The 16,892-nt window shown below is 48.6% G+C and overlaps 1 long non-coding RNA gene across 1 annotated transcript; it reads right to left on the reverse strand.

Moving 5' to 3' along the window:
- Window positions 1-920: 920 nt before the first annotated feature.
- On the reverse strand, window positions 921-13,014 carry LOC115476481. The gene is made up of 4 exons (XR_003943183.1): window positions 12,781-13,014; window positions 4,938-4,943; window positions 1,318-1,328; window positions 921-930 (listed from the first exon to the last, which is right to left on the reverse strand). It is a non-coding gene; the product is annotated as an uncharacterized LOC115476481 (long non-coding RNA).
- Between the last annotated feature and the right edge of the window lie 3,878 nt (window positions 13,015-16,892).

Consider the following 16,892-nt stretch of genomic DNA (forward strand, 5'->3'; position numbering starts at 1 on the left):
GACCGTAGAAGTCTGCCCAGCTCCCGTTTTGTTTCCCAATTACTGGCGTCACCACCCAATCTCCACTAAGATTCCGTGGAACCAGTGGTGTGCTGGAGCCAGCTCGCACCGGCTCACAAGAGCCGGTTGTTATCTTTTCCAAAGTTTCTCGAGCCAGTTGTTAAAACGGGGACCCAGCTCTGCCTGCAGTGATTGCAGCAGGCTCTCTCCAGCCAGCCCCGGGTCCTTCCCTCTGCTGCAACTAATGTTGCACGTCGGAAAGACCCAGAAGAAGGAAAGAGTTAGAGCGGATGGAGGGAGCCTGATGTGTCCTACCTCCATCTGCAGCTTTACCCTCAGAGAAACCACAGGAGGGAAGGAAGGGAGGAAAGAGAAAGTGAGAGGTAAGAAGAGAGAGAGAATCAGACAAGGATAGAGAGGATAGAGAGGAAGTCAGCACTGAGTTCCCTGATTCGTTCCCCCCCCCCCCATGATGGGTTTTGTGTGTGCAGCGGTCCTATTAAGTGCATGGGAGTGTCTCCCCTTTGCTTGCCTGGTTTTACAGCCCTGAATTGAGCCCAGGATGGGAGGGCAAGCAGCTGATGCAAAAGGAGGCAGCCTGTGGGAGCGGAGCAGCAGGGAGTCCTACCAGACTGCAGAAAGGGCAAAGGTGTTTACTGTTTACAGATCCAGCTGGGCTGCTGGTTCAGGGCTTTGCACTCACCAGGGGCATAGCCGTGGGTGGGCCTGGATGGGCCCAGGCCCAGCCAGTTTTGCTCCAGGCCCGCCCAGCCTCTTCTTCCCGCTCTCCCCGTCCGCGTGGTCTGCTCACTTTTATTGCCCTGAAGCACCGTTCTCCCTCCAGCACCGGCGATTTCCATAGCCAGCCCTTCTGACAGCGTGCGTCGTCAGGGCCTCTTCTCAGGCATGTCCCACCTACTCTGCAACTTCCTGCGTCCCACCTTTGCGGAAAACAGGAAGTTGCAGAGTTGGCGGGACACGCCTGAGAAGAGGATCCGACGACGCGCGCTGGCAGAAGGCTGGCTATGGGAATCGCCGGTGCTGGAGGGAGAACAATGCTTCAGGTCAGTAAAAATGACCAGAACTGACCATGTGCAGGGGGCTGTCGGGGGGGGGGGGGTAGCGGGTGGAGAGGAAATGGGGGGGTAGCGAGTGGAGAGGAAATGCGGCGGTGGCGTGTGGATGGAGAGGAAATGCGGCAGCAGCGGGCGAGGGGGGGGGGTGTGGTAGCGGGTGGAGAGGAAATGTGAGGCCTGTGCCCACCCAGTCCACCTCCAGGCCCATCTAAAAATTAAACTCTGGCTACGCTACTGGCACTCACTCCCTGCCTACCTTGGCAGAGGCTGAATAGACCCTCCAGTGCCTCAGATACTGTTGCATGGTGGAGGCCATGCAGATTAGGGAACATTTCTAATGGCTATCCTGGGGGGGGGGGGGGGGGGTGGTCAGTGGCACTCTGATGATGCAAGCCCATCTCCAGAAATTATGGCCCTAGAAATCTGTCTGGCTCCCTCCAATATGGGAAAATAGCAAGATAGGTGGGGCTCCCTCTTTCTTGGTGAAAGAGAGATGTGCAGGGAAAGTTTGTCCCAAATAGGATTGGGGCTCTGTGGAAAATTTCCCTTCCGATTTGCTTCCCACAAGTACCTGTTGTTTCCTGCTCTCACTGTCTTCTATTTCTTTTGATGTCTATTTTACATATTATGATCTATGAGGCCAGGATTGCACTGCTGTAGAAAGAAAATGCCTATGTTGAAGTTTTAGGTGTTTGAAGGGCTAGTGGTTAAAGATAGCTGGCAAATGTTTTATTGATCACATGTAATATATGCATATTTAGCAGTCTTTAAAAGAAGAGGTGCCCTTGTTGTTCATAAAGTGTGCCAGGGTTTGTGCATTTATGTTGAAGTGTCAGATTTTTGTCGGATTCTGTGAGGAAAAGATGAGGGAGATTAATGTGTACCTGTGTAGGCGTGTTATGGTTTCTCTCACCCCAAAAAGGAACATCTCAGTTGGTGTATCAGGAGCTGTTCCATTTTGGGGTGACAGAATTTGGGTGTCTGTATTGGGCAGGGATGCAAGAGGTTGAGTGGTTGAGGATGGAGCATGGTATCAGGATTTGTGTGGCTGAATCTGTATATCAAGATTTTTGTTATTTGTGTTGGGGTGTAAACCAGTGGTGTGCTGGAGCTGGTTGTTACATTTTTTAAGATCTTGCGAGCCGGTTGTTCTGCACGGTGAGCTGGCTCCGGTAAATGAGGTAAGCATGGCAGGAGGGCGCCACAAGCCACGCTTACCCTGCTTACTTCACCTCCCACAGCCCTCGTTTGCCTGCGCCCGGCCCGCGCCACCCTGGGGGGTTTAAATCTTTTTTATTACATCTGTCGAAGCGGCTGCGTCATTGCAAGCCCTGCCCATCTCTAGCCTTCCCTTCGTGAGTTCGATTGGAACCTGGGATCATTTCATTTTATTTTTCTTGGAGAGAGTAATGCATTGCCCCCCCCCCCCCCGGGCTCTCTCCCCAGCTATAGCCAGCTCTGCAATTTGGGGGGGGGGGTGCAGAGGTGGACGAGGGGCGCAGAGGTGGATGGGGGGGCGCAGGGGTGGACCGGGAAGAGAGCCTGTTGTTAAACATTTACCAGCACACCACTGCGTGGAACCATTCCTTCTAAACAGGATTCCTTTGTGTTTATCCCATGCATGTTTGAATTCCATTACCTTTTTCATTTCCACCACCTCCCGCGGGAGGGTATTCCACATATTCACCACCCTCTCCGTGAAAAAATACTTCCTGACATTAGTCCTGAGTCTGCCCCCCTTCAACCTCAATTAATGTCCTCTAGTTCTACCGCCTTCCGGTCTCCGAAAAAGGTTCGTTTGCGGATTAATACCTTTCAAATATTTGAACATCTATATCATGTGACCCCTGTTTCTGCTTTCCTCCAAGGTATACATGTTCAGGTCAGCAAGTCTCCCCTTGTACGGTTTGCAACGCAAATCTCATACTATTTTTGTAGCTTTTCTTTGCACCGCTTCCAGTCTTTTTACACCTTTAGCAAGATTCAGCCTCCAAAACTGAACCCAATAGTCCAAGTGAGGACTTACCAACGACCCGTAGAGGGGCATCAACACCTTCTTTCTTCTGCTGGTACACCCCTCTCTATGCAGCCTAGCATCCTTCTGGCCATGGTCGTCGCCTTATCTCATTGTTTCTTCACCTTCAGATCCTCAGACACCAACATCCCAAGGTCTCTCTCCTGAGTAGAGCTTACTAATTTCTCCCCTCCTATTGAGTATCTCTCTTTTGGGTTTCTGCACCCCAAGTGCATCACTCTACACTTCTTGGCATTACATTTTAACTTACTGACAAACCCCACCCCCCCTGTTTTTTCTATTTAAATGATCAATAAGATTATTGTTTAAATAGAAAACCGGAGGTTAATATATACCCCAGAAGAGCTTAACTATTAAATTTTAACTGCCAGACCCTCAATCAATCTTTTAAGGTTTGGAGATCCCTTCTCATCGTTTCTACTCCCTCCAGGGTATTCACTCTATTGGCTATTTTCGTGTCATCCGCAAAAAGGCACAGGTTTCCTTCCAATATCCTTTCAGCAATATCTCCCACAAATATATTAAACAGAATAGGCCCCAGCACCGATCCCTGAGGAACTCCACTGCTCACCTTCCTTTCCTCCAAGCAGATTCCATTTACCACCACCCTCTGCCACCTGTCGGTCAACCAGTTTCTTATCCAGTTCACCACTTTCGGTTCTAAGTTCAACCCTTTCAGTTTATTCATGAGTCTTCTGTGGGGGACCATATCAAAGGCTTTGCTGAAGTCCAAACAATGTGACAATGTGGTGGCCAAATCCAGAAGGATGCTAGGCCTCAGAGCAAGGGGTATAACGAGAAGCAAGCAGGTCATATTCCCTTATACAGGACATTGGTGAAGCCTTATTTGGAGATCTGTGTTCAGTTTTGGAAGCTATATCTTACAAAGGACATAAAGAGACTGGAGTCACTACAGAGGAAAGCAACCAAGATGATATGAGTTCTCTAGACATATAAGAACAGAATGGGGGACCTGAATTTGTATTCTTTAGAGGACAGGAAGGACATAAGAGATAGGCAATTCATTATATCTAGGTTTACCGGTGAGTAAGATTAGATCTTTGCAAATTGCACAAAACACTGCTGCTCATTTATGGCCCGTATTACCAATCTGCGGTAAAAGGGGCCCTGTGGTGGTGTTAGAATGTGAATTTGCCGTGCACAAAGGCCCCCTTTTACCGCAGCAGGTAAAAGACTTAAAAAAAAGAAAAGAAATGGCCATACAGTAAATTAAATACTTGCCGTGAGACCATTTCCGGGGAGAGCCCTTACCGTCACCTATTTAGGAGATGGTAAAGGCTCCCATGCTAACCTGGTGGTAACTGGGAGCACATGGTGCTGCCTAATTACTGCCGGGTAAACCCCTGGCGCTAAAAATATACAAATATTTTTCGAGCACCATAAATGGCACACAGAGGGGCAGGAACTACTGTTGGGCTCCTGCGATAGTGCTGGGTTGATGCATGGCAAGCTTGCCACACCTTTGTAAAAGGGCCCCTTACTTATAAATGCTTCTCGGTTTGCTCATATAACTCCAGTGCTCAAAAATTTACATTGGTTACCCATTCATTGGAGAATCAAATTTAAAATTCTGATATTGATTTTTAAAGCATTGAACAATGATGCACTGCTCACTGTTGCTAGCTCCTTGAGAATGTATCGACCTGCTCGCACTTTGCGTTCAGGGGACAAACCTTTGCTTGATGTTCCCTCCTTCCATCACATCACATTAACAGAATATTTTTCATCTATATTTTACGTTGAAGGAGCTAGACTGTGGCACATTTTTTAATCAAGCCTTTATAGATGCTTAGCTGTACATTTACCTGCTTCTAGAATATTGATGACACCTGCCTGGCTACAACTACTGTCTTTATAATATGAACTGATGAGGTCCCTGTGTATGCTTGATTGTTTTTGTATGTTCATTTAAATATTTTATTATGCATGTATAATTGCAATCCATCTAGAATTGTAGGATAGTGCAGAAAATATTTTTAAATAAATAAAATATGATACAGACCCTTAAATACTTGAAATAGATTATTGAACAAATTAGCTTTTTTTTTTTCAACTAAGGAGAAGCTCTAAAACTAGAGGGCAAGATATGAAGCTACAAGAAGGTAGAGTCAAAAGCAACATCAGAATTTTTTTTTCATGGAAATAGTAGTTGATACCTGGAATGCTCTTCCAAAAGAGATAGTGAAAACAAAATAAAAAAGGAAGATACACAGTAGGTATTTAAAAATCAAGGGGATATAAACCAAGCACAGAGCACATCAGCTGTGTAATGAATTTTGCACTTCTAAGATATTATGGGGAAAGTAATCTGCACTGTGCAGCAGGTATATCCCCATCGATTTTTCTGGGCAGACTCAGGGGGACATGTTAGTCTTTCTTTGTCATCATTTACTATGTTGTTATGGAATTTTTCATTAGTATCTTACCTGTTACCTCTTCCAGTTGTTCTGCTTTGTTCTTTTCTAGATCTCTTTTTTTTTTTTCTATTAATCTTTTTCCACCATTCCTCAGTTGTTTTAAGGTTACCGATGGCAGCCTGGGTGAATTTTAAATTGTCCTGTGTGATGTATAAGGTATTGTATGGGTTAGCACCTTCATATTTGGTAAACTGTTTTGTTCTGTCCAATCCAGAGCATAATGTTCGCTTAAAAAAACATTTTGTTTTCCTTCCCATCTTTAAAAGGTAAATCTCAGAAGAAAATGATTCATTATTAGCTCATCCAGCTGCTAAACTGGGAAAAGATATTTCTGTTTTAATAACTCAAGCTTCAAGCTACATTCATTTTAGATGTCTGTTAAACATATTTGTTTTCAGATTTTTAATATGAATTGATTATTATAGGCACAATTTTCTATTTGTATAATATTGTATTTCCTGAATCGTTCAGTCTCTTTTTTTTTTTGTAACCCGCATCAAACCATGAGGTATTATGGGCCACTTATGTACTTCTCTGTTTTGATTTTTCAGTTAGAGATCTTCAATGTACATCAGTTAACTTTTACTTTGATATAGTTCCTCTTTGTTTTGTGTGTTCTCTTTGGGGTATGGACTGTAGGTAAGAGGACTTGATATACTGCGGTTTACATAGTATATACAGGTACTTATGTGTACCTGGAGCAATGGAGGCTTAAGTGACTTGCTTAGAGTCACAAGGAGCTGCACTGGGAATTGAACCCAGTTCCCCAGGATCAGCATCTGCTGCTACCTACCTATCTCTTTTATTATTCTGCTATAATTAACTTATATTTTCTCTATCAATACTCTGTAATCAATATTATTATGTAAGCCGCATTGAACCTGCTTTAAGTGGGAAAGTGCGGGGTACAAATGTAATAATAAATAAATAAATATATAACCACTAAGCTATTCCTCCACTAGCAACATTCCATCTACAATCTCAGATAGTAGCAACATTCCATCTAGAATTTCAAAAGAATCTGAAATAGTAGCAACATTCCATATGGAATGTCAAATAGTAGAAACATTCTATGTAGAATCTCAAACAGAAAATGGGATTTAATATACCGCCTTTCTGTGGTTTTTGCAACTACATTTAAAGTGGTTTAGATAGTATATACAGGTAGTTATTTGTACCTGGGGCAAAACTTATAGAAAAGATAGTCTGTATTCAACTCAATGACTGGCTAATTGAAAGTGACTTGCCCTGAGTCATAAGGGGCTGCAGTGGGAATCAAACCCAGTTCCCCAGGATCAAAGTCAGCTGCACTAATCACTAGGCTACTCCACCCTCTAAAGAGCCCTTTTACAAAGCAGCAGTAAGGCTAACAGGGGCTTACCGCACGCTAATCTGGAACAACCCCTGGCCCAACGCAGGTGCCAGTGGTAGTTCTAGCCCCAGTGTGTGCCATTTGTCATGCTAGAGAAAATAGCAGGCTATTTTCTAGCATGGTGCTAACCTCGCGGTAATTGGGCAGCACCGCAAGCTACCCAGTTACTGCCAGGTTAGCACAGAAGCCCTTATCACCACCTTAATGGGTGGCGGTAAGTGCTCCCCCTTGCATGGCCATGTGGTAAGAGCAATCTTACCGCATGGCTATGGCTATTTTCAGGGATTTTTACACACCATGGTAAAAAAAGGCAGCAGCACATGGCAAAAATGATCCCCACTGCTATCGCTGGGCCCTTTTTACCGCAGCTTAGCAAAAAGACCCCTACATTTGTAAAATTAATTTCTGTGATCCATCTCCTGCCACATTGTCCATAAATAGGTTCTCTGTGGTCTGTGACTGCACCAGGGATGTTTTCTTCATCTGAAGAGTTTGCATTATTCCTACTAATATCATAGCACTAATGCTGAAACTAGGAGTGGGCATCCTTTTATGCTGAGCAATGTGAAGCCAGTATGATTTTTTTTCTTTTCTTCCTTTCATATATTGATAACAATAGTCACCTTAGGTGTACTATAGATCTTATATAGCAAGATATGCAGCAACAGTTGATGAGAGAAATTTATTTTACTAGCTGAAACCAGTTGGGTGATGTTACTGTCAGCCCTTGACCCTCAGAAAGTGAGCCCCTGTGCCGAACAGAGTTAGGCAGCCGGACAATCCTGATCGTACCTGGAGAGTGAGGCAACTCCTCCTCAGGAAGTCAGGGAAGTGTAGACACAGGTGAGACTTCCAGGGCAGATGAGAAGCAGGAACAAAGTCCAAGACCAGGCAAGCCTCAGAGCAGGGGACGAACAAGAGCACAGTCCCGGTCCAGGCAAACACAAGGCAGGTGGCAACAGAAGCAAAGTCCAGGTCCAGGCAAGTTTCAGGGCAGGCGGCAAACAAAAGCAAAGTCCAGGTCCAGGTCCAGGCAAGTTTCAAGGCAGGCTGCAAACAAAAGCAAAGTCCAGGTCCAGGCAAGTTTCAAGGCAGGAGCAGTCCGAGAAAAACCCAACGCCACAGAATCCACACAGGTAGAAGCCGAAGCAATGAGAGTTCTGCCTTGCTGCTCTTAAATAGCCCTCCCCATCAGGAGGACCGGTAACAGCTGAAAAGGGGCAGAGCTCCCCACAACCGTGACTCAACAGCCCCGGATTGGCCAGCCAGAAGCAGGAGGCGGAGTCAGCCGCGATCGGCCAATCCGGGCGTTGTGGGGAGTGACATTGTTCCTCTGAGGCTCCGCGCCTGCAAGGGATCCCTTTCTCGGGGAACGCCGGCCCTGTCCACCTGGCCGGCGTCTCCCCGCCGCCACCGAAGCGGACCGGAGGGCCGGAGCAGCCCAGACCGCCGACAGCACTCCAGCGGTGCGACGCAGGAGCCCGGCGCCCGACCGCCTCTCCTGATCAACACTCCCTGCGGCACCCTGACAGCGCGGCCCGAGCGACGGAGAAGCGGCACAGGTGAGGGACGCGACAGTACCCCCCCCGAAAGCCCCCCTCCTCCGTCTCGGCCTAGGTCTAGAAGGATAACGAGAGTGAAACTCTCGAACCAAGTCAGGTGCATGGACATTCTTCGCTGGTTCCCAAGAATTATCTTCAGGACCAAAATTCTTCCACGAAATCAAATAAAGAAGTCTTCCCCTTTGGAGCTTGGAATCCAGAATCTCCTGTACCTCAAACTCAGGATCCGGCTCAGAATCAGGAACAGTAATCCGCTTCGGTTCAGGATGCCACTGTGAGGTCCGGAAAGGTTTGAGTAACGAGACGTGGAAAGCATTGTGGATATGCAGGTTACTAGGTAAGTGAAGACGATAAACTACCGTCCCCACTCTGGTTTGAACAGCAAATGGACCAATAAATCGGGGAGCAAACTTCAAGGACGGCAGACGAAGCTTCAGATATTTGGTGCTGAGCCACACCCGTTGCCCAGGCTGGAAAACAGGAGCGGCCCGACGATGGCGATCAGCAAACCGTTTATACCGGACCGCCGCCCGCTGCAAGTGGCATTGTACTGTTCTCCATGTGTCCTGGATAGTGGAGAGGGTAGGCTGAACTAGTGGAGGAGCGTGATCCAAAGGAAGCGGAGGAGGAAGACAAGGGTGACGTCCAAAAACAGCAAAAAAGGGTGAAGTCTGGGAGGCCGAGTGCACACTATTATTGTAGGCGAACTCAGCCCAAGGTAAAAGATCAGTCCAATTATCCTGACGGGCGTTAGTAAAAGCCCGGAGGAAAGCCTTAAGCGTCTGATTAGTCCGTTCAGCCATACCATTCGTCTGAGGATGATAGGCTGAAGAAAAAAGTGTGGCAACACCAAAAGCTGAGCACAAGGACCTCCAGAATCGAGACGTGAATTGCGAACCTCTATCACTGATGATCCGCTGCGGAAATCCATGTAATCGGAACACATGCTGGACAAAATGGGAGGCCAAAACAGCAGCAGACGGTAGGGTTCGCATAGGAACAAAATGTGCCATGCGGGAAAAACGATCCACCACCACCCAGATGACAGTGTTACCCTTGGAGGGAGGAAGATCCGTAATAAAGTCCATAGAAATGTCTTGCCACGGATGCTGAGGTATGGGCAAGGGTTGCAGAGGTCCATAGGACTTGCCCGGAGGAGACTTGGTACGAGCACAGGTGGGACAGGTAGAAACAAACTGTAGAATGTCCTGAGCCATATGAGGCCACCAAAAATAACGGGAGATGAGATGAAAAGTCTTCCGGAACCCAAAATGTCCCGAAAAAGCCGAAGAATGGCCCCACTGTAGTACCTTGCGTCTGGAGTGGGGAGGAACCGGGGTCCACAGAGAAGCCACCACCGACGCAGGAAGACAAGCCGGATTTAGCATAGGAGAAACCTCATCGGGTTCTGCGGGCTCCTCAAAGGCTCGGGAGAGCGCATCAGCTTGGACGTTCTTCTCAGTAGGTCGGAAGATCAAGTGAAAGTCAAAACGGGCAAAAAAAAGAGACCATCTGGTTTGCCGTGGATTGAGACGCTTGGCATCCTGTAAATAAAGAAGGTTCTTATGATCAGTGATCACAGTAAAAGGATGTGCGGCCCCCTCAAGAAGATAACGCCATTCCTGAAAGGCAAGCTTCATGGCTAGCAATTCTCTGTCCCCCACCGTATAATTGCGCTCTGCTGGGGAAAACTTCTTAGAAAAGAAAAAACAAGGATGCCGTTTACCAGAATCAGCCACTTGTGATAAGACAGCTCCAGCTCCAAGAGCAGATGCATCCACTTCCACCACAAAAGGTTTCACAATATCCGGAGTACGGAGTACTGGCGCCGACACAAAAGCAGTCTTTAAAGTAGAGAACGCCTCCAGAGCTGTGGGGGACCAATTCCGCACATCGGCCCCTTTTCTGGTCAAGGCTGTCAAAGGAGCCGTAAGCAAAGAATAATGTGGAATAAACTGTCTGTAATAATTGGCGAAGCCAAGGAATCTCTGCAAGGCCCGGAGTCCTTGAGGCAGGGGCCAATCTTGGATAGCCTGAAGCTTAGCAGGGTCCATCTGAAGGCCATCGGCGGAGATAATATGTCCCAGAAAAGGAATAGTCGACTGGTGAAAAGCACATTTCTCCATCTTGGCAAACAGTCGATGAGCCCGAAGGCATTGGAGCACCGTGCGCACGTGCCCTGGATGGTCCTGAGGAGAAGCAGAGAAGATAAGGATATCATCCAGATATACAATGACGGATGAATACAGTAAATCCCGGAAAATGAAATTAATAAAGTCCTGAAAAACAGCTGGAGCGTTACACAAGCCGAAAGGCATGACTCGGTATTCAAAGTGGCCTTCGTGAGTATTAAATGCTGTTTTCCACTCATCCCCCTCACGAATGCGGATCAAATTGTAAGCACCTCGGAGATCCAACTTGGTGAAGATAACCGCTCCCTGAAGACGATCAAATAACTCAGGGATCAGAGGAAGAGGATAGCGGTTCTTAATCGTGATAGTATTCAGTCCTCGATAGTCAATACAAGGTCTCAACGACCCGTCCTTTTTGGACACAAAAAAAAACCCCGCACCAGCCGGGGAGGAGGAGGGTCGAATAAATCCCTTGGTAAGATTCTCATGAATGTATTTCCGCATAGCAGCCGACTCAGCTCTGGACAGAGTATATAATCGTCCCCTAGGCGGCATCTTGCCCGGCAATAATTCAATAGAACAGTCAAAGGGGCGATGGGGAGGGAGGGAGTCTGCCTCCCGTGCATCAAAAACATCTTGAAAATCACTATATTCCTCAGGAAGACAAGCTTCACAAGGTCGAAGAATTCCAGATAAGGCGGCAATGCTCCTAGGAGGAGGTTCCACAGGAGTCAGGCAGACCTCAAAACATCGTTTGCTCCATTGACTGATCTCCCCAGCCGGCCAGTTGATGCTGGGTGCGTGAAGACGTAACCAGGGTAAACCCAGAATAACAGGATGGATAGCATGGGGCAAAATAAAAAATTGGATCTCTTCATGGTGCAAGAGACCCACTTGCATCCTCAGAGGTGGGGTGAGCTGGGTAACAAGATGAGGCAGAGCCGAGCCATGAATGGACGTTACCTGCAGCGCAGGTCTGCAAGGCACTGAAGGTTCTCCCAGCTTCTTAAGAAGAGATGCATCAATAAAATTACCTCCCGCCCCAGAGTCCAACAGAGCTAAAGTGTTCACCCTGAAGTCCTGCCAAAGGAGAATTATAGGCACAGAAATCAAGTTATCTGGAAGGGTATTCGAGTGACCCAACGCCACCCCTTCCTCAGGGCTTGGGTCTAGGCATTTCCCGGCTTATTGGGACACTCCTTCACAAAGTGACCAGGTTTACCACAATAAAGGCAAAGTCTATTGTTACGTCTATGGGCCCTCTCCACAGCTGAAAGACGATGTCTGCCAATCACCATAGGTTCTTCAGACCCCTCTGCGGTCGATCCTGCAGCACCCTGAGGAGACATGGGCCGCCGCCTAGGAGGAGAAGTTCTCCGAGGCGGACGTGAAGTTCCCTGTTCTCGTGCTCGCTCCTGGAATCGAACATCAATCCGGACACATAGGGAAATAAGAGCATCCAACGTACTAGGAACCTCCCGGCCGGCCAACTCGTCCTTGATACGCCCATTCAGGCCTTGCCAAAAGATCGCCGTGAGGGCCTCCTGATTCCACTTCAGCTCTGCCGCTAGAGTACGAAATTGGATAGCATAGGCTCCGACTGAACTGCTTCCTTGCTGAATCCGCAGCAATTCACTAGCTGCGGAAGAGGGGCGTCCTGGGACGTCAAACACCATGCGAAACCTTCGCAGGAACTCTCCCAGATCAGAAAGAAGAGGGTCTTGTTGTTCCCACAATGGCGAGGCCCATGCCAGGGCTGACCCGGACAGTAGCGAGATGATATATGTAATCTTGGATCTGTCTGTAGGAAACGAAGCAGATTGCATCTCAAAGAGCATTTGGCATTGGTTCAAAAACCCGCGGCAGGCGGCAGTAGTACCGTCAAACCGGGGAGGCTCAGGCAGGCGGAAAGCAAGCTGGGGAGGAGGTGCCCGGTTGGCTCCAGTAGGCGGACTCCGCTGGGTCGACATCTGCGAGCATACATCTTGAAGGATTCCTGAAAGTCTATTAAGCTGGGCCTGCTGTTGTTGAAGAGCTTGGGCCAGGTCGGTCAAATCAGGCTTATCCGGCGAGCTCATGGCTTCGGCTTACTGTCAGCCCTTGACCCTCAGAAAGTGAGCCCCTGTGCCGAACGGAGTTAGGCAGCCGGACAATCCTGATCTTACCTGGAGAGTGAGGCAACAACTCCTCAGGAAGTCAGGGAAGTGTAGACACAGGTGAGACTTCCAGGGCAGATGAGAAGCAGGAACAAAGTCCAAGACCAGGCAAGCCTCAGAGCAGGGGACGAACAAGAGCACAGTCCCGGTCCAGGCAAACACAAGGCAGGTGGCAACAGAAGCAAAGTCCAGGTCCAGGCAAGTTTCAGGGCAGGCGGCAAACAAAAGCAAAGTCCAGGTCCAGGCAAGTTTCAAGGCAGGCTGCAAACAAAAGCAAAGTCCAGGTCCAGGCAAGTTTCAAGGCAGGAGCAGTCCGAGAAAAACCCAACGCCACAGAATCCACACAGGTAGAAGCCGAAGCAATGAGAGTTCTGCCTTGCTGCTCTTAAATAGCCCTCCCCATCAGGAGGACCGGTAACAGCTGAAAAGGGGCGGAGCTCCCCACAACCGTGACTCAACAGCCCCGGATTGGCCAGCCAGAAGCAGGAGGCGGAGTCAGCCGCGATCGGCCAATCCGGGCGTTGTGGGGAGTGACATTGTTCCTCTGAGGCTCCGCGCCTGCAAGGGATCCCTTTCTCGGGGAACGCCGGCCCTGTCCACCTGACCGGCGTCTCCCCGCCGCCACCGAAGCGGACCGGAGGGCCGGAGCAGCCCAGACCGCCGACAGCACTCCAGCGGTGCGACGCAGGAGCCCGGCGCCCGACCGCCTCTCCTGATCAACACTCCCTGCGGCACCCTGACAGCGCGGCCCGACCGACGGAGAAGCGGCACAGGTGAGGGACGCGACAGTTACTTTATAGTTTTATTTATAAATTTTTATAAATTTTACATAAACAAAACTGCTTATTTCAGAGATAAATCAATACATCTCAAGGCAAAAGTAAAACAAAGGTTAGACACCTTGAAATTAGCCCACAATTGAAAGGAGTAATCCAACTATTCTTTAGAGAGCAGAATAAGAAATTATGGGGCACTTGTACTAAGCTGCGATAGTAACTAATGTGCACCTAATGCAACTTAAAATGACCACTGGACGTGCTCAGATGTCCTGTGGTAAATAAATAAACAAATAAATAAATAAACACACATACACACACACACACATATATATATATATATATATATATATATTTTTGTTTTGTTACATTTGTACCCTGCGCTTTCCCACTCATGGCAGGTTCAATGCGGCTTACATATTATATACAGGTACTTATTTGTACCTGGGGCAATGGAGGGTTAAGTGACTTGCCCAGAGTCACAAGGAGCTGCCTGTGCCTGTAGTGGGAATCGAACCCAGTCCACCACTCTAACCACTAGATCACTCCTCCACTCCAATATATATATTTATATATATATTAGGACTCAGTGGCATACCAAGGGGGGCGGTGGGGGTGGTCCGCCCCGGGTGCACGCCGCTGGGGGGTGCCGCGGCGCGCGCCTGCTCCGAGTTCGCTAAACTTCTTTGCTCGTTCACTGCAGCTCCCTCTGCCCCGGAACAGGTTACTTCCTGTTCTGGGGTAGAGGGAGCTGCAGCGAACGAGCAAAGAAGTTTAGTGAATTCGGAGCAGGCGCGCACCGCAGCACCCCCCCCAGTGGCGTGCATCCGGGGGGGTGTCATTTCGCCGGGGGGGGGGAGGTGTAATTTAGTGGGGGGGCACGCTGCACCCGGGGGGGGGGGGGGCGCATTGGTGCTCCGCCCCGGGTGCCATCCAGGCAAGGAACGCCACTGTTAGGACTGTTCATATAACACAATTAATTGCAGAAAGTTGAATGTGAAAGATGTTATTGGGGAAGAAGTGAAAAAGAGAGGAGGAGAGAAAAGAAATAGTGAGGAGAGAGGAGGCCCTGAAAATAGAGTTCAGAGCACAGACAGAGGAACAGAACCAGAGACAGGGAATATGATGATTAGTACTACTACTATTTAGCATTTCTATAGCGCTACAAGGCGTACGCAGCGCTGCACAAACATAGAAGAAAGACAGTCCCTGCTCAAAGAGCTTACAATCTAATAGACAAAAAATAAAGTAAGCAAATCAAATCAATTAATGTGTACAGGACGGAGGAGAGGAGGGTAGGTGGAGGTGAGTGGTTACAAGTGGTTACGAGTCAAAAGCAATGTTTAAAAGGTGGGCTTTCAGTCTAGATTTAAAGGTGGCCGATGATGGGGCAAGACATAGGGGCTCAGAAAGTTTATTCCAGGCGTAGGGTGCAGCGAGACAGAAGGCGCGAAGTCTGGAGTTGGCAGTAGTGGAGAAGGGAACAGATAAGAAGGATTTATCCATGGAGTGGAGTGCACGGGAAGGGGTGTAGGGAAGGACGAGTGTGGAGAGATACTGGGGAGCAGCAGAGTGAGTACATTTATAGGTTAGTAGAAGAAGAAGAAAGAAACGACAGGTCTTGGCGATCTGCTGGATATGAGCAGAGAAGGAGAGAGAAGAGTCAAAGATGACCCCAAGGGTTCGAGCTGAGGAGACAGGGAGAATGAGAGAGCCATCAACAGAAATAGAAAATGGGGGGAGTGGGGAGGTGGGTTTGGGGGGGGGGGGGGGGAAATGAGAAGCTCGGTTTTGGTCATGTTTAATTTCAGGTGGCGTTGAGACATCCAGACAGCAATGTCAGACAAGCACGCTGAAACTTTGGTTTGGATGCAAGGTGAGATATCAGGGGTAGAAAGGTAGATTTGGGAGTCATCAGCATAGAGATGGTAGGAAAAGATGTGTACGTGCAGGATGTCAGACAGACTCAGAAACCAAACGAAGCAAGAAGACTTCGGCTGGCGGGGGTTGGGGTCCCCCGCCAGCAAAGGGAGTGGAGGAGTGGCCTAGTGGTTAGGGTGGTGGACTTTGGTCCTGGGGAACTGAGGAACTGAGTTCGATTCCCACTTCAGGCACAGGCAGCTCCTTGTGACTCTGGGCAAGTCACTTAACCCTCCATTGCCCCAGGTACAAATAAGTACCTGTATACAATCTGTAAGCCGTATTGAGCCTGCCATGAGTGGGAAAGCGCGGGGTACAAATGTAACAAAAATAAAAAAAAATAGCAGACGGTGATGGCAGGTTGACGGCGGGAGGGGGGTTGAGAGGGTCGTTGGCAGGGGGTCCAGGGCCAAATCTATGGGGGCCCTGGCCCCCGTGGCCTATAGCAGGTACGCCCCTGCACTAACCCCCTCCCACCCTCAAAAAAACTTTAAAACTTGTTTTGCCAGCCTCTATGCCAGCCTCAAATGTCATACTCAGGTCCATCGCAGCAGTATACAAGTCCCTGGAGCAGTTTTAGTGGATGCAGTGGACTTCAGGCAGGCGGACCCAGGCCCATCCCCCCCATACCTCTTCACTTGTGGTGGAAAATGAGAGCCCTTCAAAACCCACCCGAAACCCACTGTACCCACATGTAGGTGCCCCCCTTCACCTCTTAGGGCTATGGTAGTGGTGTATAGTTGTGGGGAGTGGGTTTGGGGGGGGGCTCAGCACCCAAGGTAAGGGAGCTATGCATCTGGGAGCTATTTTAATTTTTTAAAAACTTTTTAGAAGTGCCTTCTAGGGTGCCCGGTTGGTGTCCTGGCATGTGAGGGGGACCAGTGCACTACGAATCCTGGCCCCTCCCATGACCAAATGCCTTGGATTTGGCCGGGTTTGAGATGGCCGGCTTCGGTTTCCATTATGGGCAAAAACCAAGGCTGGCCATCTCAAACCCGGCCATCTCTGACATTTGGGCGGCCCCAACCATATTATCTTAAAAAAAGATGGACGGCCATCTTTTTTGAAAATACGGTTGGCTCCGCCCACTTTCAGAGCCAGCCCCGGAGATGGCTGGCGCCGTTCAAAAATGCCCCTCACTGTCTCCCATTTTATTTAATATTTACCTCAAGCCTCTGACTGAGCTGCTTTGATCGATGGATACAAAATTCTACATCTATACTGATGATGTGCAGCTACTCATGCCCACTGAACCAGATCTACTCACAGCTCTGAGTAAACTGTCTGCCTGCCTAACTGCAACTCAGGAATGAGCAAAAAAACAACAAACTCTGCCTGAACCCTAGCAAAACAATGATTCTTTGGGTACCCAACACAGGTGGACTTCAGGATACCTTTTGGAAAGTGTGAACTCCCTCTAGGATC

Source organism: Microcaecilia unicolor, chromosome 8, assembly GCF_901765095.1.
Source record: "Microcaecilia unicolor chromosome 8, aMicUni1.1, whole genome shotgun sequence".
NCBI lineage: Eukaryota > Metazoa > Chordata > Amphibia > Gymnophiona > Siphonopidae > Microcaecilia > Microcaecilia unicolor.